Below are 26232 nucleotides of genomic sequence, written 5' to 3' on the forward strand. Positions count from 1 at the left end.
GAATTACTTTACATAGACAAATGAAATATCAGCATCTGCTGGAGAAATGAGTGAAGAAACTCCTAAAGATGTTATGCGCAGCAAAGTGCGCAATTATGTCATGAATGCTTGCCCCAAAGTGCATTCAAGAGAAAATACAGGATTAATTGATATACAGAAATGAACTGAATACAGATCAAGGCTATCTCTTTGGGATAGATTATGAGTAATTTTTAAAATGCCAAAATTAGCATTGAGATTTAGAAGAGATTGTTACAGAAACTTCCATCAAAAGTACAAATGTTGTTCCATGTGCAAGCAGCAACAAGATATACTTTCTGATATCCAAAATACCTAGAGATATGAATGGTTGGTGAAAATCTGTGAACTATCGCTCAGAATGAGAAATAATCTTAGGTTCCTTTCATTCCATTGCCAAACATAAGAAGACCATGAGAATGAGTACATGTTGATTTCTTTGAAGTGGTTGGAAAAGAGTTTTTCTTGTTCTTGTTTGGTCAGTAGCTATACCAAATGGAAAACTTTACATCTTTGCACAGTAGCACAAATACCAAAATTACTAATGTTCTGCAAATCTGCTTATAATTCATTGGTTACAGAGGTATTGGTATCAGATATTAGTTCACAGTTCGTATCATGCAATTCTGAAATATTTCTGAATGAGAATGGAGTTAAATATAGTTTCGTACCACTACATAACCCAGCATCAAATGGTGTGGCAGAAAGAAATGTACAGGTTATGAAGAGGTCTTTGCAGAAGTTAATGCTCAGTGACAAACCAGTCAATTACATCTATGTCCTTTGACACAGGCAAGACAATCTCCTGTTCTTTTATAGAATAAGCTTACAGTCTACCACTTAAGAATTGGTGTTTAAATGCAATCCTAGCAAAGTTCATTCTGACATCAATAGAAAGACATTAAGAGAAAAACAAGACAAAATAAGGACTCATCATGAAACTGAATGACCGAAACGTAAAGAGTTCAGTTCTGGTCAGACGTTATGAACAAAAACAACTAATTTGAGAATGAGATGTATGTATTTGACGTTGTTGTATAGAGATTAGTGAAATCTCTAGTAAAATAACTAGTGAAAATCAAAAGTAGACTTCACCAGAAACATGAGGACTGTTTGTTTGAAAGAGAAAATCTGACAAAAGGAGAACATGCTCGACTTCCCAAAGTCTAAATTACTCTTAAATCCCCAAATGAAAGTTAAAGTCACAAACAAACTGAAAGTTTGTCACTATCAAAGACTCCACCATGACAGCAAAGTTAGTCAGACTCTTTTATTAAGACAATCTCAAACATTAACTAGAGCTGGTTATCAAAGGCAAAATTGAGGTCTAATATGGACGTGTTGAGAGAGTAGAGTCAAACTAATGTAAATGGAATGAGACAGCCACAGAAAGAGAAAGAACCCAGATTGGATCACTGGAAGTGAAAAAATGAAAAATGTTCTTTTTATTAATATCTACAAATGATAATATTTTTGTTCGACATATTGAGTGGTTAAAAAAAGAAGTATTCAGTAATTTTGGTAACATTTCTTTTGGTTATGATTACAGTTAAAATAAATACGCAACACAATCTGTTAAATTTCTGGGAATATTGATATTGCTTTCGTCATGTTGTATTCTGATAAATTATATTTGGATATAATTTTAAATTTGAATGAATAAGTTATTTTCTTAAAATAGGAAGCAATATAATACAATGCAAAAGCTGAGCATTTTGTAATATTGCCCTCTCTGTCAGGAAGGCGTAAAATCACTTTTCATTGATTTTGCTGATGTTGCAAATCAAACAATCAGAATATTATATTCAACTATTATAAAGAGGCAGATTCTCCATTTCTATCTTCAAAATCAAAATGACAATGACTATGAATAAATAGAGTCATTACACTAGGGTGTGTTCCACACTGTTATCTTCTACAGATATAGAAATGCAATATACATTTACCCTGTGACATATACTGGCTATGACAGAATTTTAAATAGGTTTTTTTTACAACTACAATGCTTTAACAGTGAACATGTTTCAAAACACTTCACAGGGGACAAAATGAGTGAAATAAAGTAATTATAAGTGTGCTAATAGGGGTGACCAAGGCTTGGATGAAGAAATCGATTCTGAGGCATTTACAAAGTTGTAATGTGTGAAGAGAGCAAGAATCTGCCACACAGAAGCAGGGAATCAGGATTAGATATGGTACTGGAAGATCACTTCGAGAGTGATGACGGAAGTAACTTATCAACTGTATTAGTCAGGAGTTACACCTTGTGTCTGAAATTGCATTCATTGAGGAAAATATTGTTGCCAAAACTAGCGAAGTACAAGACAAGTATTTATAATACCAAATGGTCTAAACATGAGCAAATCATTGAGTTGAATTAATGCATTTTTATTATATGGAAAAGTAGTGAATTGGGTAAAAGTGATGTTGGGTAAAATTATTTAAAATACGTTAATATTAAACTACTTTAAACTTCTGAAATTTATTTATATCTGGATTATTTTATACTTGAGCAAATGGAAATGTGATTTATACAAAGTTATAATATTATTAACATCATAACTCAATGCAAACAGGATTTAATCAAGCTCTCTATTTTTACATGGAATTTTAGAAGCATATGTTAACTACAAATACAGAAATTTTAAAACATCAGAAAATACCTCCATTAAATATAAATTATTGATAACTTTATTTTTGTTAATTAAGATTATGCATTCACTGAACAATTACACTGCAACCTTAATCCGCATCTACCTCTAAATATAGTGTATTTGAATCATTGTATTTCTTTGTTCTTTCACATTCTAAATTTAGCATAGACAGCTATCCAAGGTTAAAAAGGTACAATCAGATACCTGATTTTGACTCACTTATAATCTTGCATATAAACTCTATAAATTTTGATATTTGTGTACTTAGTCGTACAGCAACTATTCCAAAACTATGGGTTGAAACCCCAGTGGGGTTGGAGGAAAAGTAATGAGGGTCTCAAACTCTCCTTCCTCTGAGATTGCACCCTAGCATCATAATCCATATGGTGTTTACTGCTCATCACTCAGAATCTTTCTCTAGTCTATTAGATTCTTTATATGTCTTCTGTCTTCTGCGTCTTCTGTCTTTGGGGATTATGGAAAATGGTTAAAGCTGGTGCATCTATGTTCTAGACCTTTTTAAATCAACCTGTTCAGATATATTATATTAAATCTCTGGAGTAAGTGGAACTTGAACCCATGCCTCCATGTTCAGAAGTAAGAACTCTATCACAGTGCCACAAGAGCTCTGTGTTGATTCAGAAGCACTCCACTTTCCTCATAAAGCCTGATCCCAAGCATGAATCCTACAGCAATGCATCCTCTGATGGGACACGGCCTGTCTGATCCAGCCCCATCATCCTACATCTGCAGAATGATGCTGGTTCCAACATTAGTCACCTTAAATTCCTTTATCTACACTTTCACTACTTCTTGGCCAAAGTTCATGAACTGGAGCAACTTCAATGAATTAGTAGACTGGTAAGTATATAAAATAAGAACATATTTTAAAAGTTCTTTGAAAACAGATTTTTATATTTGTATTAAATATTCTATATTGATCTATAATGTCTAATTTTTAATCATTATATACTGAATGCTACGAGTGTTACTTTATTGCTGATTTGCTTTTGTTGGAGTCTGGAGGGTCACATTAATTTTTACGTGTTAAATTGAAGTCACATTGGAAATCAGTTTGGAAGTGCTGAGCTGCACGTTTATGACACATTGGCGCTTAATGCTTTTATCTTCACTGGGAGATCTAGTTAAGTGAAAAGACAGTTCTTTGAATTGAAAAGGCATGTTGAGGGGATCAAGTTCAAAATATCAGGCTGCACAGATTTGTAACACCTGGTACATTATCTTTATACAAAAGTAAAATGATACAGATCCTGAAAATATAAAATACAAACAGAAAAGGCTTGAAATATTCAACAGGTTAGGTAGCATCTGTTGAAGGAACAACAGAATTAGCATTTCAAATCTGTGGCTTTTCATCAGCCAAAGGGTCACGGACCTGAAATGTGAACTCCATGCTGTCTTTACAATTTATCTTTGGCTCTGCGGCTTCCATACATTGCTTGTTACATAATTACAAATCATGGAGATAATTTTTGGTCTCTTGAAATCATCAAACATCAGCGATCACAATGCCTGAATTATAAAAACTGAAAGACACTTAGAAAAGCTAATCATTCATCCAACAAGCTCAACACATTTCATATAATTGTTTTGTTAGATATTTTTCTGACATTCCAGCCAAATATTGGAAGTGTTTTACCACTGATTGTTATCTCAACTCAACTTAAACGATGTCTTAAAATATCGAAGCTCTGTCCAGGTGGATTAAAATTATACTATAGCAGTGTATTAGAATCACAGAATTCCTGTATGTCAGATAGAAGCCATTCAGCTCATCACATCGGCACTGACTCTCCGAAGAGCATCCCACTCTGTAACCCCACACTTAGCATGGCCAATCCATCTAGGAAGGAACCAAAGCACCCAGCCAGCAGAAATGGGGAGAATGTACAAACTCCAAACAGGAGTCACCCAGGGCTGAAATCAAACCCGGGTCCCTGGCTCTGTGAGGCAGCAGTGCTAACCAATGTGCCACCATGCCATCCCAAATCTAGCTATGTCAGCTCTTCCTTCAAAAAATTTGACTTTGTATATATTTTCTTAGGATAGGATTAGTGGGTGATGCTACTAATGAAACTAATCATCTAAGCTTTACTTTCAGGTACAAGGAATTTGCTTGGAATGTCCCATACATTAAATAGTGAAGATCTACCCACATCTCATTTCTCTACAATATTTTGTTACATGTTCAAAACTGTTTTGCTGTTAATTAGTACGTGGTCCAACTTTTTAAAAAAATTCACTGAATCTTTACATAGCAGCAGTCATACCAAGGTACTACGAGACAACAACGAGGCCTTCACTGTGGACGCTGTCAGCACCAATTCACATTGTAGATCTCAGGCTTGCCTGCATGTTTTACCCCATGCAGAAGGTAATGATTAGAATCAAACAACCATTTGAGAGGTTATGGCCATTATTGGGGCTGAAACAATTAAAGACGATGGTATCCTCATGTCTAATCTGCCTTCTCACTTCCCACTTACCCCTCATCCACACTTCAGATTTACAAGATACAGATGGTATAAACATGTATTTCTTATATTTGTCCACTTCACACATATAGTGATATACCACTTGGCATTAAAAGATATGGGGGAAAAGCAGGAACAGGCTACTGAGTTGGATGATTAGCCATGATCATGATGGATTGCACAGCAGGCTTGAAGGGCCGAATAGCCTACACCTATACTTATTCTTTATGTTTCTGCTCCTATGTACAATATGCTTGTATCTTTTTATTTCCAATAAACAAAAGGCCAAATCTGACCAAGTCAGAAATGATGATGTAGACAAAGACACATCACTTGATTTCACAGTTACTCAGTTTGAATACTGCATGAATTTTAAATGATAGATTACAGACAGGATCTGTGCGTGTCTGATAAGTGGACTACAGTCCAGCATGCTTTAGACCGAGATCATGGCAGACTTTCAAAGACTTTGAAATCAACTCACGGGCTATTTCGATAGCACACTCTGTAATGATTATTAACATCACAAAAATAACCAGGTCATAGATCGCAGGATGGAACATGCTTGTATGCCACAAATTCTCATTATCATTATGTGGAGAAACATTGAAGAATTAGAATTAGATTGGACATTTTTTTTTAAAATCTATTATCTCACACTGAAATGATTCTTTAGGGAAAGCATATTCACTGGAACTGCAGTAATGGGACAAAGAGAAATGTCAGATTTCTGATTCTCACCGCTGAAAGCAGCCTCCCTGCAATCAGAATGTTCTCACCTATGGAACAGGCTCTGTATTGAGACAAGAGGGAGAATGAGAACAAGGCAGATCTTAAAGTGCTGAAAAGGACTCCAGAATACGTGTGCACAACTCTTGCTGATTTCATCTTGTGGGCCAAACCCAATAGAATAGAAAATTCATTCCTGCACTTTTGTTAATCCAGGAGCAACAACTGAGAGAAATGTCCAGTTTGAGGACATCCGTTTTCAGATAACTGGATTTGAGATACCATATCCATATCTTGAAAACTCCAGTCAAAACACCTTTGGATGTGTCACATGTGCAAACAACATAAGACATGATCTGACTACTTTACATCCTTCCGGAGAGGATATTCTGTCCACATGCATATATGGACATCAATATAAAATCCACAACCTGTAATTCATTTGATAAATCCACATGGGTGTCATGATTCTCATTTTTAACCTTTTAAGGATACTTCTGGTATCACAAATTCAAAAACCGGTCCCCACAAGCCTACTTTCTCACCCTAGCACCACCATTTTCCCTTACTGGATGGTGACTTACTTGCCCATTCCTGGGAAAAGATGTCAGGTTATGTGCCAAACAGCTGGTTAAGAGCTGACCAGCACATTTCTCTGAGAATCACAGCTCTCGATAACGGTATCCTAGCTTGCCAAATGGCATCAACTAATTCAACTGTGACTACTTCTGGGGGTCAAAGATTGTCACTTGTCACCTTCAGGGGATTCCACAGGGAGAAGGTAGATCCATTCTTTTTACTTTTTGTGATTGGCGAGGTGTGTGAGTGGGGGCATGGATAGGGAGACCAGAGACAAGGACAGGGAGGTAGTCTTCAGAGGTCATCCCCTTGATCCTCATCCACGCCTCCTAATGACACCTGATTGGAGCAAATGTCCAACCCTACACTACCCACAGATAAATAACTGTGGCTATTGTTTGGGTAACCAGCCACTTTTCTCATCTACTAGAAAGGCATGTCAATAAGGAAGGGTGTAAGTGGAGGCCCAAAGTGCCTTTATTGCCTCCAGCTCCCCAATGGACATTCTCACCCAGCTCTTAATTGGTGAGGTGCAGTTTTCCAGGCCCTCTCCAAGGCAACTCATCAAACTACTTCCAATTCTTGCACCTCCAGAGAAGGGAAGACTTTGCCCCAAGGACTTTAGTAATTAAATATGGTTTCATTTAATTTCAACATGCTTTCTAACAAGATCAACATATATGGTTACAATGTACAGGTTATTTTATGCAAATGACTCCAAGATGCTACTAATGTTATCCATGACTGCTCATGTGGTGAAGCCAAGATTTGTATGCCTTGGCAATCAGGTAAAAATTCAAGTCTACATTGCTCTTCCATTAATACCACTGTATACGTATGTTTCACATGACCAAGCTTCTTATTGTATTTCATAACACATTCCCTCTCCTCTCCTATGTGGACAAACAGCATCCACATGGCCTTTGTCATTAATAGATGAATGCCTCCAGACATAATTTCCTCCTCTACTGCTGAGCAATATGATACAGAGGAAGCAACAGCCAGCAGAAGGGGATAGGGGACTAAGATCTCGCGGCATAACTGCAGCGAGCCCAGTAGTGGAGTGATGTCACAAAGTAGCAGAAGTGCAAGGAAAATTGCTGATTGCTGAGCGCATGGCGCCTTACACCAACATGCCTGACGCCTTGACTGACCATCACTGGCAAACTTGACAGGCTGCCTGAATTTGTGTCTGCACTGAGGGGCCAGCCAAGCCTAAAGTACTGTGAGCCTGCATGTTTGGATTAAGGCAGCAATGCACAAAAAGCAAGTCAAAGCAAGGCAGAGATGCTGTGAACATCCAGGCAAACACAAAGTGTCAGAGCACTAAGAATGGAAGCTAAGAGCTCTGAGATGCTGGTCAAATGGATGAGAAGTGTACCTGTTCCTGCCTGCAAAAGGCTTTGGCAGTAACATGATTTATGAAAGCTGTTGACGAGGTCAAATTGCACTATTGAAGTGGTGAAGTGTAAATTGGGTGGAGATGTGACATGGGGCTGCTGCTTTTTGGATGACACCTGCCTCCATGGTCACTACCCATATTGCATGCACTGAAAGGCTGGGCAATGCTGCACAGGATGGATGTCCAGATATGTTCAAATGGCAGACAACCACTTTGATTTCCATGTCAGAAACTGTCACCACCTAGTTTCTCTCTGTTGCCTTGGATAATAGGAATGATTAGGTAACAATATGATATATTGCATTCAAATGGGTCTCTCACCGCTCACTAGTGAGAGTTTCATCTAACCACTGAAACCTTTTGTGTAAAATCTGGTCTTTTTTCTCAATGGTGAGAATCTTGTTTTTCCTTTCTCTTTGTACTTTCCCAAAAGTCTTACCACTGCCCACATCATTCATGGCTGGGTGAAAAATTTGTCTCAAGTTTTCCCTTCTCAACCTCTCCGCCAACACTTCTCTATTGCCAACCCTATTGACTCCATTGTGTATTCTACCATGTGTAACTTGCTTTCTCTAGCTTGAAGCGCAAAATCCCAATACTGTTGTAAAAGAGGAACAGAGACTAACTCTGTAGAATACCACTGAAACAAATTACAACACTTCATTGTCAGCAAAGTCAACTAGTAACCTAACTAGAATTTCTGAGCTTCTTGATTGCAACATCATGAAGTAATATACAATAACTGACGCAATAGCTAATGCAATAATCCCAAAATATCTCTAATGGCATGAAGATATTTAAACAGATACATCATTGCAAAACAAAGCCGTTACTACAGCAAATTCACTAAAATAACCCTCACCACTGTCCTTGACTAATTTCAGTTAAAAAGATATTTGCTACGCACGAAAATAACCGAGGTCATTGGTTTACTTCAGCTAGAATGCATATATGACAACAGTTGATGATTTAAACACAGAAATTTACAAGCACAAGCATGTTCATTCATACTACCAAATCAATTCATAAATTGCCTGCTTATCCACACACAATAATCTCAATCACGTTCCCTTTAAAAAAACTGAAAGAATTTAACCAAATACAAATTGAAATTCACCAGCATTCTTTAAAATGAGTTCACAAATATAATTCTGCCATATGTGTCGCACTCACCAAATCGACAAAACTGTTTGATGAGTTATTTGAACGTTGCAAGAAAATTGTCACAAATAATGAATTAAGTTAAAGGAAAATGAACTAATACTGCAAACCATTTCAGATTGCAGAGAACAACTGGTTTAAAAATTGCATCACCAAAAAAGAATAGATTACATAATGACAAGGAAAATATCGTTGAATCTATACTAATAGGGTGGTTTCTACTCCAATTCTTCAAAACTGCATGACTCAACAGAACAGGTGGATAATTTATCTCTTTTTAAAACAAAAGACTCTAAATATTTCTGTCTTAGATTTTGAAGCCCAGCTGTGTGCAACAGCTGGTACGTTGTGCCTTAGTCAATGCTGTTTTCAAATCAATTGCCACAAATTGCTGTACAAATCCTGAATGATTCACTCTCCAATTTTCAAACTCTCCTTCTGGGGAAATCACAGAATGGGGATAGGGTTACTTTTCCTATGTAGAATTTTAACAACCAATCTAATAGTATGGTATTCAGGAGTTCAATGACGTGTGTATCTACATCATTTGTGACCCATCAAAAATTCTCAAAAGATCAACATACAATGTAAATGTTTGCCATGATGAGTGCTGTGAACAAAACATGAAGTTATCACATAACTTGGATTTCAATGCTCTGTAACTTTCGAGTGCTGTGAACAAATGATTTTTAACTCGTACAATGTATTGAAGGGCATGTACAGAGTGAATGTGAATCGCGAACTGTTTTACACCTCTGATTAAATGGAAAAAAAATCAGGCAAAGTATAAATAAGCTGCCAATTCACCATTGTCTGTTTTGCACTATTTCCAAGCCAATTTCCCACCCATATATGACCAAAAGAAAGACGTTAAAAAAGCTAATTTAATTTAGCCTGTTTGATTCTAAAATCTGTCATAAAGAAAATAATGGGCAACTAAAGCTAAATATGAAACAAATATTAGGAGCAAATTACTGCAGATGTTGGAATCTACTGAAAACAACAAATGCTGGAGATCACAACAGGTCAGACAGCATCCATGGAGAGAGAGCAAGCTAACGTTTCGAGTCTAGATAACTCTTCACCAGAGCTAAAGGGTCACGGGACATGAAACAGTAACTGATTTCTCTTCACAGATCCGCCAGACTTGCTAAGCTTTTGCAACAACTTCTGGTTTTGTTTCAAATATTATCTGTATTTTCAGAACAGAAACATCCTGAATATTTAAGGATGGTTTTAAGACAGTTGGATACAAGGAGACTACACTGCAGTAAGTAGCCATTGAAAGGTTAGATGAGTTTCATAGAAATTATTATGAAACAAAATGTAACTTTACAAGTTTCTTTTCAAAAGACAGTGAAGTCTAACAGTGTGGTATTGTGTTCATTAATCCAATCTCATTAATGTCTCCACTTCTAATTTTTATAATTACATTTTGAATTTGCTGCATTGTTTTGAAAAAAAATGAGTGACATTTTTTGTAATAAATTAACAATTGTTTCAGTTTTGTTGGAAGGTTTCAGAACTAAATTTGACACTGAGTTGGGCTAACTACTGCAGTACAGTGCCTGCTGGGAGAGTTTCATCATCTCCCCCTCCCCTCCTGCTGATCAGAGGTGGTGGATGATGGAACCTTCCTCAGAGTCATGAAATTAATTACTAACGTATTCCATTACCACTGCACAAATGTCATGTTAATTTCAATCATCAGCAACTCAGACAATGGTTTCACACTGGCAGCTGGCCAGCTAAAATGAGAAGAAGAACTCAGCCAATTACTTGACTTGAAATGGGAAGAAGACCTATGAGAGTGGGAAGCAAATGTTAAATGTTAAAATAAGGTATCTTTGCAGATAAGTGCTAGGACTATGGCAAGGCAAATTTTGAGATCGAGAGAGGAGTCTACAAATGCTAAATGACAGCTTTACTGAACGCATGCTGCTTTAGTAAATAAAGCAGCTCTTTAGGGGGACCCAATTAGGTTTTACCTTTGATGGATTTAATTTTGTTTTAGTGAAGCGGCAATTGAAAATTATTTTAATCAAAGTCACTGCAGCAAATTGTAAGCAGTATTGTGACTGTAATATCCATAAAGACTGCAATATACCACACTGCAATAAATTAGCACTGCAAGCATCAAACTTTAAAAAACAATCTGCAAACAATGATTTCAATTTCTTTTTATTATTCTTGTCTTTAAACTAGTGATAGTCATAGAGTCATACAGCACTGAACTCTTCAGTTCAACTAGTCCACACCAACCGTATTCCCAAACTCAATTAGTCCCATCTACAGTGTACCTGCTTTTGGCCCAAAGGTCCAAACCTTTCCCATTCATGAACTTATCCAAAAATCTTTTAAATGTTGTACCTGTAACTGCATACAGCATTTATACTGACAGTTCATTTTACACACAAACCAATCACTGTGTAAACATTTGCCCCTCAAGTTCTTTCTAAATCTTTCTCCTCCCAGCTTAAAAATATATCACCTAGTTTTGAACTCCCCCACCCTAGGGAAAAAAAACTCTTTGACGTTCACTGTGTCTATGCACTTCATAAAATAATAAGAGACTTGTGGTCTGAAACCTTTGCTTAATATAATGCTTTGAGCTCTAAGTCAAATGCATTATTCAAAGAGTTCTCAACATATCACTGTACTCACGTATGGCATCTAAGAGAGCAACATCCTGCATTACTTAAATGCTGTCAGGAACTCATCTGCTAAAATAATCATGTATCTTATGGCTATCTTGATTATTTGGCCACTTCAACTACCATAGAATAAACACTTTAAACACAGATCTGAGGCTTGCAAATCATATCTTGAACCAAATACAGCTATCTGAACATGGCGTTCTCCTGCCGCTTCTATCACTTTCACAATCCTTTCAATCACATTTATTAAGAGAACAATGTCACTTCTTAAAGAGTGGATCCTTAGTTTTACTGATCATTCAATGCTGTGAATGTTAGAAATAGGCTTTTATTTAAAATACAACTAACTGTAACAACAACAAAAGCAGAAATTGCTGGCAAAACTCAGCAAGTCTGGCTGCATCTGTGGGGAGAAAGCAGAGTTAATGTTTCAAGTCCAGTGATTTTTCATCATCATTAATTCTGCCTTCTCCACACAGATGCTGCCAGACCTGCTGAGTTTTGCCTGCAATTTCCATTTTTGTTTCAGATCTTTGTGGCTCTTTGTAATGACAGTTACAGTATTTGTGTAAAAGCAGCAGCATTACCTAACAAAAAAAACTTATCATTAGCACTATCATGAACCTGATATGTCAACAGCCTTCTTTTAACCAGGGTTCCATTCTAGCCTCGGGAGACTGTCTGTGTGGAGTTTGCACATTCTCCCCTTGCCTGTGTGGGTTTCTTCTGGATGCTCTGGCTTCTTCCCACAGTCCAAAGATATGCAAGTTAGGTGGACTGGCCATGCTAACTTATTTTATTTTATAAACTGCTTTTATTTCAGATTTCCAGTATTTAAAGTTTTCCTTTCTACTTTATGATGAGCTAAAACTATTTTTATCACAAATTAAAGATTGTGGCTTTGAAATAATTCCCAAGTTAAAAATGGATGATACCAATAATGTCTTCAACATTAACAAGTAGACCTGCAAGTTGAAACTTTATTGCTGGAACAGCACAGCAGGTCAGGCAGCATCCAGGGAACAGGAGATTCGACGTTTCGGGCACAGGCCCTTCTTCAGGCCTGTGCCCGAAACGTCGAATCTCCTGTTCCCTGGATGCTGCCTGACCTGCTGTGCTGTTCCAGCAATAAAGTTTCAACTTTGATCTCCAGCATCTGCAGACCTCACTTTCTCCTCTAAGTAGACCTGCAAAAAAGGTTAGCGTATAATAAAATCCCTTCCATTGAGAAAGGTAAAGGCTAAATTGGCATAGTCCAACCAGGCCATTAGTCTGCTCTCTCATTAGAAAAAAGACAACAGATGGTGGTTTAAACTGAAGGTCACCACGCCTCAGGCGAGGGGAGAGGTTGTGCTGGAATTGAACACACGCTATTGGCATTACTCTGCATCAGACACTGGCTATCCAGGTAACCAGCACACCTCTCCCCCTCCCTCCCACCCTATTAACAGTATTACTATGACACAGTGTATATCCAATGCTGCTCTGGTGCAATGCACAGTGGATTCTCCCCTGTGATAGCTCTCCAACAGTCATTACCAATATCAACTAGCCCATAGGGATTGAGGAGAAAACCAGATCATTCCCCACAGGAAGCCAAACTAAGCCATAAAACCAATCATGACAGGCATATAACTTGACAGAGGCTGTTGACTGTCACTCCATAGCTATGGAATAGCCTGTGTGGCAGGACCATAAGTGTAAGCAAGACAAGCTTAACAGGTAAATTCTACAGCTAGCATGGTACTGAGCCATGTAAAGCTTATATATGATCCTAATACATATTGATCCAGCTGATCTTTCTGTACAGCTACTGGGATACTACACAGTTGGCCTCAGCTACAGAAGGATTAAAGGAGGAAAGAGAGATTATCCAAGTTGGTATCTCCCAATTCCTTCTCACAATGCAATGTGTTGATGCCAGTTGAGTCAATGACAATAACCTCCATGGTCACATGGCCTAATAGCATGTAAAGTTTCAATGTTATTCAAAAACTGAATCCACAAACATTTAGTCTGCATGGCGTGATATCGCACCATTCAGTCCACTTTGCTACCAGGCCATCAGGAAATCGATGCATTCATTTCTTGAGATTGCTGGTATAAGTCAATTATAGTTTTTGACTCCTAAGTAATGTCCACTGTGATACGAGACACACATCAACTACTATGCAAACAGAACATAATAAGACATTTGTGCCATATATAAAAGAATAAAACTACCTCGGGACAAATTTTAATTTTTACTGCCTACGTAACATGGTGGCTCAGTGGTTAGCACTGTTGCCTCACAGTACAAAGGACCAGGGTTCGATTCCTGCCTCAGGAGACTGTCTGTGTGGAGTTTGCACATTCTCTCCTTGTCTGTATGGGTTGCCTCTGGATGCTCCAGCTTCTTCCCACAGTCCAAAGATATGCAGGTTAGGTGGATTGGCCATGCTAAATTGTCCCATAGTGTCCAGGGGTGTCATAGAGTCAGAGAGATGTACAGCATGGAAACAGACCCTTCGGTCCAACTCATCCATGCCGACCAGATATCCCAACCTAATCTAGTCCCACTTGCCAGTACCCGGCCCATATTCCTCTAAACCCTTCCTATTCATATACCCATCTAAATGATTCTTAAATGTTACAATTGTACCAGCCTCCACCACTTCCACTGGCAACTCATTCCATACACATACCACGCTCTGCTTGAAAAAGCTGGGCAGGTTCTGGGTGGGCTGCTGTTTGGAGGGTCGATGTGGACTCAATGGGCTGCTTCCACACTGTAGGGATTCTAGGTGATAACCTGACAGAGCTGATCACCTGTCCATTGTAAACAATACCATGAGCTGAAAATTAGATTCTGCAACAGGCAGCTGATTATTACTCCCAGGTTACTGAAAATCAGTGTTAAAATGACCCCTGTTGAAGCTTCAAGTTATTTTCTAGAATCAATCCATTTATCAAAAACTTTTTCAGAAATGACATTTTGGGGTACAATGAAGTCACCAGTAAAAATTCTCAATTTGATTTCTTGGGTGGTAACTCACAGGCTGAGTGTCCCAGCTTTATAAGGTGCGCCAAATTTTCAGGAGAAAGTGAAGACTGCAGATGCTGGAGATCAGAGTCGAAAAGGGCTTATGTCCGAAACATTGACTCTCCTGCTCCTCGGATGCTGTTTGACCTGCTGTGCTTTTCCAGCACCACATTTTTCGGCACCAAGTTTTCGCTACATTAGTTTGTCTTTGTAGACATTCACTACAAAGTCCAGCATCATTAGCCAAATTGACACATTCATTCTTAATCACTGTGAAATTCGACTTTTATTTTTAAAGAAATATAACTTCAAAGCAATACCTTCAAGCATGAAAAGTAATAGCAATGTTAAATAAAAATCTAATGAAATTTAAAATATTAAAACAGGATCATACAATGTTATCAGAACACCTTGAAGCTTTCATTATGACTACAAACCTACTAACTTACACTGACGTGCAAACATAGGATCTGAGATTTTACTGACATATGTATTCATTCTTCCTCAAGCATTATATGGTTAAAAATCAAAGAGCCTGATTACTGCAGAATTAACAAATCAAATATTCAACCAAAACAGAAATTATTGGAGAAACTTAGCAAGTCTGGCATCATCTGTGAAAGCAGAGTTCATGTTTCAACTCCAGTGACCCTTATTCAGAACATTAACTCTGCTTTCTCCTCACAGATTCTGCTAGACCTGCTGGGTTTTTCCAGCAATTTCTGTTTTTATTTCAAATTTCCAGCATCTGCAGTTCTTTATTTTGTTTAAAGTATACACATATGAGGGGAGTTTAGTCTGAGCACAAACCTAATAACCTGCACAGCTTTGATATGTTTGAATATAAAAATCAGTGACAGCTCAGAACCTTCAAAAAGTGCAAAGGAACAGGACAAAGTGTAAAGTTATTTCGATATTAAAAAAAATTAGTTTGTTCAATCCTAGGCAATACAAACTTGCAGCAAAATGATCTAAAATTAAATAAAACTTGTATCTTTATTCCTTGTTTGCATTCTCAAAAATAATGTAGGTTTCCATCAAGACCAAAGGGCTGTTTACACCATGGATTATTGCTACCTATTCACTTCATAAAGCTGCACCAATAATGGGGTATGCGATATCTGTCACTTCTTGAAGCAGCCAGCCTAAGAATACACTCAAGCAACTCACAAGTGACAGGCCAATTCAATCAACAGACAAATGTGACACCCCGTCAACATGATCACCTATGGGAGGTAACTGATTTACATCTGCTACTCGGCCACTATTATGACATTTTGATTAGTTCTTGAGGCACAGAAATTAATAGTAATTAACATGAAGAAGTGAATAAAAAAAAGACTCTAGACCTGCTGAATTGGAAAAAAACATTTACCATAAAATGATAAAACTCACTTCCTGTCTATTCCTACCTAAATATTAATGCTCTAAGTTCTGTAACTGTAAATGCACAGGAACTGAGAAAAATAAGACAAATAAATGACTAGGAAGGAGCTTCAATAATCAATAGAAATATTATCCAGCATATATATAAGGAGAGGAGAAGGATGAGAGTTGATTCAGAATGCTGAAGGTTCACATTCTTTTCAATTATTGTTTTCATTATCAATCCTACTCTCACAGTTTGTTAAAAGCAAAATACTGTGGACACTGGAAACCCAAAACTAACGTATAAAATGCTGTTGAAACTCAGTAAGTCTGGGAGCTCCTTAAGCACAGTCATGCTGGGCTCACAATAATATCTGTTTCTCTCTCCACAGATGCTGCCAGACCCAGTTTGTTGTTTTGCCTTATTTGTCAACATTCGAAGCCGATCTAGAACCATTGAACAATAGATTTTGCAGAGATAAGGAAGTTATCCACCAAATGAGTAACAAATTTACCTACTACAATACCTTAATGAAGAAAAGATAATGCAAATATTTCCTCAGCAAGCAGCAGCCATATTTCAAATTGGCCAACAGACTGTCAATGAGGAAATAAGCCTCCTGAAGATTTCTTTTCTCTCACCAGAAGAGTTTTTTTTTGCAGAGCAATTAGAACTGTGAAAAGTTATCTCAAAGGATGTGCATAATGAATTCAACATTATGTTCCATGCTCAAGTGGCATTATATTCTTTTTAGAAGACCTGCTTGTTTCAAGAAAGAAATGGTCAGGAAAGGTGGGGAAGGGGAAACACTTATAAGAATTGGTTTGTTTTGATAACACTCTCAATACGTGTCTAGTGTTTGAAGTTTTTAAACCTAATTCGTAATCAGTGTACCAACTCAACCATAAATATTTACAGCATAATTTCTCAATAATTTTAAATTAGGTTTTAAATAGGTTTGTTATTTTAATGTTGTTCATTTTTAAATTATTTAATATATTAATGGTATGGATTGCTACTAATGTTTTGACTTACAATTACATTGTGCCAAAAATATTTAAATACACTCGAAAAATAATTTAAAACACCTGAAAATACAGCCATTCTTTAGTATGATGACACATGCTGTGGATAGAACAATTATAAATTAAAATTCTGCTGGTAGAAACAAACCTCTCTATTTAAAACAATTAACATTTAAAATAATCAACTAATTATGTAAATGCTTGTGGAGCACAAACTGGCTCTTGAGAAGAAATTTGAAGGAATACGCTTACTAAGTGAAGAAAATACTGGAAGTTCAGGAAACTTTCAATATGCTCAGACCAAAGAGACAACTTAAGAAGCTTAAGGAGGTTTTGGGAAACATGTCAAGCGTTGTTTTCTGAAAAGCTATGTAGATAGAAAACTTTAAGTTACCTGACAGAAATATCATTCAAATATATCACCTCAAAGAAGTGCTGCTTTGTGCCTTCTTTCTCCTTGGTCATGGTAAGGTATTTATCGTGTGGTGAAGTCCCAAGCGTCCGAGAGTGTGGCTGTGGTCGCTATTACTAAGGCTGTCACATCAAGTCAGCATGGGACATAAACAACAGAAATATTGGGAGTCCTTTATACTCTTCGAGTCTGAAGCAATATTTTAGGATTAGATGCTTCTGATTTGGCTGGAATAATGCAAGGATTTCCAAAATGACAAGCCTCTGAAGTTGCAAATGGAATTTTTTATTTGTTTTATTTTATTTTTTATTTGTTTGACTCTCTTGTCCTTTTACCTCCCTCAAGACCATAATTCCTACATCGACATGAACCCCTCAAGTATTTCATCCCAAGTGATTTTCAATTGTGAGAGCTGGAACATTATTTGACTTTTCATGATAGTATAGCCATCCTGATCCTAAAAAAAACTCTCCAAAAGCTGGAAAAGAAGAGACAGCATTGGAAATACTCAGCAGGTCGGGCAGCTCTGATCACCAATCTGAAACTTTAACTGTTCTCTCTCCACAGATGCTGTCTGACCTGCTAAGTATTTGCAGTACTTTTTGCTTTTCATTTCAATATAAACCTGTACTCACTTGTTACCTAGGCAACTGTACCTGCAGGAGTTACTGGATAGCATTCAAAAGCCGGGTTCTTAGCTAGTATTTTCTTGATTGCAGTACATGAATACTGAAGCACTCCCATCTTTCCCCATGTAGGTGATGACTCTCTCTCATTTACTTAAAATTCCACATAAATCTCCACAGCCTTGATTAGTTGTCTAATATAAGTTCTATACACAAGCATGGAGAACTTTCACATCTCTACTTGGTTCATCCAGCCAAGCTAGACATTCAAATGCTTTCGAACTCAGCTAAATCTTTGAAAGTGTTCATACCTGGTTAGGGGTAACAATTGTCCAACATAGAATAGCAAATTTGCAGCATTAAGAGTTATTAAATGGAAACCATGGGCTTGCACAATCACTTAACTGTAATTATGAGAAACCTAAACATTTTAATAGCAATTTATAGATTATTTTTACTTCTAGGAAATCAAAGCATTTTCAACCTCATCCACCTTTCCCCTTTTCCATTTTCTACACACATATGCACATGTTATAATAGTTTACCTTTTTGCCCCTCTACAGATGACAAATTTCAATTCCATACATTCAAAATTTCGGATCCAATCCTCCTGATGATAATGTCACCATTGTAAGTGACTCTTAAGGTGGAAGTGCTCAATGAGGACACTGAAATAAAATAAAATCACAAGTTATCGATAAGACTTAAGTGGGAAATATCTTGAAAAACCACAATTTCCTCCCGATAAATGTAACTCACAAAAAACAAAAAGTCTGATGTGGGGAAAGTACCTGAAACAGATCAGAACAAATAAAAATTTACCATTTTCTTGGAACATATGAAACATTTTTTCTCTCTGACATAAAACTAAAACGTAAAATGCAAATAAACAAGATATGTGGGTGCCAAAAACTACTATTATTTCTTTCATTTCCAAAATGTCATTCTACTCATCATTTATACATGAATTTAAACTTTAGGTTTGGACATCTATTCCAGACAGATGAGTGACAATGCAAGAGAAAAGGCATTTTATTCAGATCTCTCATGTCGACCATACTATAAATAACTAGAGCAACTGTCTGTAATCTGGAATTGCACATCATTCTGCTGGATGATTTTACCTCCCTGATGATGTAGCTCACTGAAAATTAATCCTTTGTGTATTCTCTTGTCTGAATGTGGTAAACATGAACTATTTATCTGTCTCCTCTAACTGACAATAAAGCTGGTTAATGTGTAAGCAGGTATATTCTACGAGTTTCTCTTACAAAACTTAAACAGTGTTCAAAATGATGGTGTAAATGTTATAAATGAAACAGCCAGGCAGCCTGATGATTTTAGTGCTGGCACTTCTATTTTATTATTATTCTATTATTATCTGTAACTCTCTGATGGATTTTTAAAGTGTTACCACTATGTTTCTTTCATTTCTGAATGCTGCTAAATTTACAGACTGTATTCACTACATTCTGTCTTCTTATCCACAGTTCTTTGTCCCTCAAACAGCAGCTATTTATCTTGTTTATTCTACTTATCAAAATCACCCCTTTAGAGCAGAAGTGGGGACAGCAGCTTTGCTGGATGGTAGATGAAAGTGAGAATATCAAGACTACATGTCTAGGAAAACATGGCAATTTTTTCATAGTGATTTGCTGCACATTTAAACAACTGTGAAGATAAGGTAGCACCAGCTGCATATAATGTACATATTTTACCATTGTTTGTTATTAACAACAGTTCAACTATTCATGACTTTAAATTTGCTTTGTCTGTTCCCCTGCTGTGCATGGGGATCCTGCTGGTAGGGCCAGACTATGAAAACAAGCCTCAAATGACCAAATGTAATGGCAACTTTCAAAGTAGGAACCAAACCAGACACAACAAACCACAGAACAGCCAACCTAATTTATGTGAGTGGAATTCAACTGTAACACCATTTACTGAAAGCTAACTTTCCACCAGTGGTATATTCCTACCAGAACATTTGGTTTTGAAAATTTTTGATAAGATGCTACTGATAGCTTATCCATTTCTGTTTGCAACCAGCCAAATTGCCCTATACACTTTATGTTTACTTGTGAACAACAGTTAAAGATACCATGCAAAATCTCTAATTAACTAAAATTTCCATGAAGCAGATCCAAGCTTAAAAATTCCTAAATGGCTTTAGATCACATTTAATTTATGCAAGGGCTTCTTCAGTTTAAAAAAATCACACTGATGGAAACGGAGTGTGACTTCTGAGTTATACTAATTTTTTGTTCCTAATTAGAATAAAGATGAGTAGTTTCACATTACTGCCTGACATGCATGCCAGCCAGCATGCAAAAATAACACCAGAATTTCAATTAGACCTCTTAAACCAGCTTAATTTAAATCCATTTGTTCATGTGGTCATTGCAAACTGATGCCCATTCACGGTAAGTTTCACACTGGTTAAAAACGGCAGATTTTTAATCAAATCAAACTGTATTTTGAAAATAGCAAACCAGCCTAAACTGTTGTCTTGATTTTGACCTAACCAGGCTAGATCAGGTCATACAGTCACGTTGTATTCCATTTGAGTTTCATCTCCCATTGAAACAATGGCATATAAAATTAAGCACGGAGTAAAGTGGGTCAAAGACTCAAAATTATTCTATTCACACTGTAGTTTTGGTGAAAATGGGAGCTTATGCATCAATAGAAAATGGTCACTTGTTTTCAACAAGGCCTAGAAAGCACAAAATAATGCAAATGAATCCAGTGTTGCATGGATGAACAATTTATTAAACTGACACTGGAGAAGTAACACTTTTGTTGCAAGTGAAAAGAAAAGGTGACTATCCTGATCAAGAATTTGTTCTAACTTCTCAAGCAGTTTACAAGGAAACCGTACTCACCTTTCGTGACAAACAAAGGTGCTTAGTGACTAGGAATCATAATCGTATGCAGACTGCTCGGCAAAGAGTGTTTCTTTCTTTAGAACTAAAGTTAATCTAAAAAGTTCTAAAATGGGACTGGTGAACAGAGCTCATGTCTAGATGCCAAGACAGCTGAGTGACTGGGAGAATAATGTTGAAAGTAAAAATATTTACTGTGCATACAGTGCTCTAACTCAAATTAGGCCAGACAGGGCTAACTGTAATTGCTTTGTATGTGGTAAGAGTTTTTGTAAGATGTAAAATTACTTAAATAATATCTTATTTAACTATATGCATATTTTCAATATTCTAGTCAGTAAATCATTAATACTTATTTGCTTATGCACAGATTAACATAATTGCCAAAAAAAATCCCCTTTTGCTTACATGAGCATTGCTTGCAACACCAAACTCTCAACAATGTTGAAATCAAGGCAGCGTTATGATCCGCAACGTGAACAGCAAATAAAATATTAAACTTGTGCTAATATTCAGGGAGATAAATCAAAATCTGCAGTGCACATATTCAAGTTCCACGTTTACTTTTAAATAATCTTGATTATTGCAAGTTCACAAAGACAATGGAACATAGTGGATCATAAAAACTACTACAGTCCAAATGGCTAATTCCAGTGACTGTGAAGTGACAGTATCAGAATCCACATTGCCTCTAATATGCTCTATCAATTATTTTCTCCAGGTACTTACCCAACATTCTTGAATTTGATGATGCCATCATACCATCACCTCCCAATGCTTCCCTCTGCAATCCATTCCATATGTTGAATAAAGTAGTTAAACAAAACTGTCTCAACCTTTTAATGTGAAATTGACATTAAGTATATTAACAATTATCCTGTCTATAGCCATTAGGATTCTTGAACACTTCAATAAAATTAGCCCACGTCATCTTTGCTTCAGTATGTTCAGCTTTCCTTTGTGAGTCAGATACCTAATTCCAATTATCAATTGAGTTACCCTTCACTGCACCTTCTTCAATGTCAGAATGCCTCTCTCAAAATGAAATGGTCAGAGCCATCCACCGTTATTTCAGCTGAGGTCAAATCTGCATTCTCTACAAACACAGAATCATTCTTCACAGTCGTACAATTTTCCACTGACGATACAGTCCCCAGGATTTTAATTCCTTTCTTTTCATTACCAATATGTGCCATGTACTGTTGACTTCAGAAATCTGTTTGGACCCCCAAATCCTTCTCCTGTTCTCAGGCTTGTAATATAATACCGCTGTTCCACACTCAGTTTTACATTTCTCTGCGTATATATAATATCGACCGCTTGTCTATCAATCTGTCAAGGTCCTTTTGTATGTCAATTCACTGATACCTCCTGCTTTCAGTCTCTTTCAGTTTGGCATCATAATAACTATAAATGATAGGGGCAGCCAAAGTTCCTCACTTGGCAATGGTGGGGATGAAACATTCCTTTTTTCTGAAGAAATCACAATACTGCCACAGCATGGAAATAAACCGCACACTTCAGTCCTAAAATGGAAGTTGGAGTGCTGCAAAGACCAACCCTTCCACAACGAATGTAAAAATTACTATTGTCTTCAAAATAGCACAGTCAATGATTAGTTATGTGTTGTTTCTACATGGATGATTGTGATATTAGGGTATTCAATACATCTTAGATTTGAAATAAACTGGACTTTTTTCTCCGATCACATGAATAAATGGAACCTGATAACTGATCTATAAAACATGCGGTGCCTGATATTATTACATACTGATAATCATGTTTTGGAATATAAATTATTTGGTGTTTCCAGGAACATCATCAGGCTTTCAGTATTGTGAATTAGTACTTCACCACTGTGCCATCTCCTTCCAATAGATTTTTATACTGAGTAATCACCACAGACTGTTTTCTACTTTGAATGCAAGTAATGTTTTTTATACAGTGGAAAAGTAGAGAAACTCATACAAGGAGGCAACCAATAAAGACTGAAAAGAATGATTTCATTTCCAAAAATATTTTCAATTTGAATATTTTAAAAAATACAATGCATATGATTATCTATCAGTATGTGAAATATATAGCTTGGATAAAAAAGATCAGTTTATTTCAAATCTAAGATGCATTAGATACCCTAAAATCACAATCATCCATGGAGAAGCAATACGTAACTAAGTATTGACTTTGCTATTATAAAGACAATAGTAATTTTTACATTCGTTTTGGAAGGGTTGCATATGTCAGTAGTTCCAATGCATGTGTTTTACTCAGATAGTGATAAACCCAACAGGTACTTTCTGGAAACCTTCATCACCAGCTGTTAATAATTGCACTGCCAGTATTATCCTTAGTCACACAGACTGGGAAGGTCCCTGGTTCAATCTCCAGATTGCTGCAACAGCTGCACTCATCCAGAACAAGGAGTATGTTTGGTGATACAATGTCCTAATGGCTTTGGATGAGGAAGGAGAGGAAAAAAACTCTGCCAGGGTTCAAGTCAAACCTTCAGCCAACCTCTTTCCCTAAATTACATACATGTAGATGTTTGTTTAACAATAAAATTGGGCTCAAGTTTGATGCTCTCTGCAGCCAAATAGCCCACAATTCATTACATCTGTTCATAAGAAATACCAAAAGCCAGGTGTCGACTGTGAATCAGTGGCTTCAGGAGCGTAACAGAAATATTTTATGTATGAAATATTAAATTATTGAAATATATAGACAAGAAATATTTTACCCACATTATTAAATATAACATACTTATTCATTGAACGTCCATCACAGTGAAAAATATTAAAAGTGGCACAAATATTGCACAGGACAAACCATTGGTATAATATTAATTTTGATTTGGTAGCTGGAAGCATAGCACTGCCAAAGTGTCAAATTTGTCAGCATAACACATAACACAACACCTTGTAGATACTGTTGAAATAATCTGTATATATTCTTACCAAAACAATCATATAATCAAAGGAATATGGCAGGCTTTACTTCAAGGTCAAGACTGAGTCCTCTGAGCAGATTAATTGTCCTACAACATGCTTATGTTTTGTTGTCTCTCCATACACTCTCATATCTCTTGTGGACCTGATCTTTGAATAGCATTAACACAACTATCTTGAACTTGAATCTGTCAATGTTGAAGCTGGTGGCTGAACCAATACAGCCTAAGTTCCATATAGTCAGGATAACAGTGTATTTGAGCTATCCAGTTTTAAAATAATCTTGTGGTTGTAAGACTAAAACAAAAACAAGAATAGGAATTAATCATTCAACACATCAGACACAACCCTACCATTTAGCAAATACAATCTACTCTATCATGAGTTTGACTTGACATTAACCACATTTCCTGAGACTATTCAATATAGCTGCCTTTGTTGGGAGAAATATGTTACCAATTGTTTATGTTTCATTGATCTGAGGTCATTGGTAACACTCGAAAAGGCTTCTTTATTACTTATCTCTAACTGTATCACAAGAGTATTCACAGCATTTTCACTTGACATGTGTCAATTTTATCCATCTAATCTCAATTTACGCAATCACATTTCAAGTGATGGGACACAGGATGTATATTGCTAAATTGTTGAGATTTTGCTCTTCCAACAGAATTGAAACAGGCCACTGTGACTGATCCTCTTACTAACTCACTGGAATTGGAAATCATACCCTCCCTCATTGGTGCACTCTTAAGAGAATGGCAATCAATTAATTCCTCTGGGAATGAACTCACCAAGGTAAACAATCTTTCACTCAACAGAGTAAAACATCTATCCTATCCTCTTTACAACATACAACTGATTTTTGAGAAATATTCTAGTACTTGTCATGGTGATGTTTAGGGGATTAATATACAGTATCTAATTCAGAAAATTACTAGCTGGCTTATCTTAGTCAAGTTTAGGTGGGTTTGCTTGGTCTTAAGAACATAAGAACGAGGAGTTGGAAAAGATCATATAATCTGTTCAACTAGACCTACTATTTGATATAATCATGGTGATATTGGATTTCAATGCCACTTTTCCCATCTGTTCCCATATTACTTAATTCCCTGAAATACTAAAAGTCTATCTCAGCCTTAATGATATTCAATGATGGAACAACTAGAATCCTATAGTGCAGACTATTCAAAAGATTCATAAGGTTTAAGGTGAAAAAATGTCTCCTCATCTTAGATGTTAACCCTGAAACTGTGCTAACTTGTTCTAAAATCCGCAACCAGGGTAAACAATCTCTTAGGGTCTAGCCCATCAAGACCCTTCGTAATCTTGAATTACCTCATATTCTTCCAAAGAGAATGTGGAAATCATTTGCTTACTTTCTCCTCCTAGGACAGCCCTCTCATTCCAAAGACTCATCTAGTGAACCTTTGCTGTACACTACTGCCTCCAATGCAAATATTTCCCTCTTTAAATAGGGAGACAAAATCTGCCCACAGTATTCTACCTGTGGTCTGATCTGCAATAAGACCAAAATACTATTTGTGCTCTTAAAGGCATAGGAATCCTGTCACTTATAGGTCCCTCCCCAAGCCAGATACTGGCTTCATGTATGGCTGTTTCTTCATTGGCAGTGACCTCCTTTCCGAAGACCACTGTGTACCTACTTCACATGTACGCAGCAGCTCAAGAACAAGGCTCACCACCACCACCTATGAGCAATTATAGAGTCATAGAGTCATACAGATGTACAGCATAGAAACAGACCCTTCGGTCCAACCCATCCATGCCGACCAGATATCCCAACACAATCTAGCCCCAGCACCCGGCCCATATTCCTCCAAACCCTTCCTATTCATATAACCATCCAAATGCCTCTTAAATGTTGTAACTGTACCAGCCTCCACCACATCCTCTGACAGCTCATTCCATACACACACCACCCTCTGCGCTCACCCTAAACTTATGCCCTCTAGTTCTGGACTCCCCGACCCCAGGGAAAAGACTTTGCCTATTTATGCTATCCCTCAAAATTTGTAAACCTCTATAAGGTCACCCCTCAGCCTCCGACGCTCCAGGGAAAACAGCCCCAGCCTGTTCAGCCTCTCCCTGTAGCACAGATCCTCCAACCCTGGCAACATCCTTCTAAATCTTTTCTGAACCCTTTTAAGTTTCACAACATCTTTCCAATAGGAAGGAGACCAGAATTGCACGCAATATTCCAACAGTGGCCTAACCAATGTCCTGTACAGC

The 26232-nt window shown here is 37.0% G+C and overlaps 1 protein-coding gene across 5 annotated transcripts in view; it reads right to left on the bottom strand.

The window, feature by feature from the left end:
- foxp1b (forkhead box P1b) overlaps positions 1-18838 on the bottom strand; it is a 422867-nt gene extending 404029 nt beyond the window's left edge. For 4 of the 5 annotated variants that reach the window (XM_043708338.1, XM_043708343.1, XM_043708337.1 and 1 more), the window contains exon 1: positions 18695-18838. The gene's annotated coding sequence lies outside the window, so the exon portion shown is untranslated. The remainder of the gene's footprint in view (positions 1-18694) is intronic. The other variant, XM_043708342.1, reaches the window with a different exon arrangement.
- Between the last annotated feature and the right edge of the window lie 7394 nt (positions 18839-26232).

The sequence above is a fragment of the Chiloscyllium plagiosum genome, chromosome 18 (genome assembly GCF_004010195.1).
Source record: "Chiloscyllium plagiosum isolate BGI_BamShark_2017 chromosome 18, ASM401019v2, whole genome shotgun sequence".
In the NCBI taxonomy this organism is placed as follows: Eukaryota; Metazoa; Chordata; class Chondrichthyes; order Orectolobiformes; family Hemiscylliidae; genus Chiloscyllium; species Chiloscyllium plagiosum.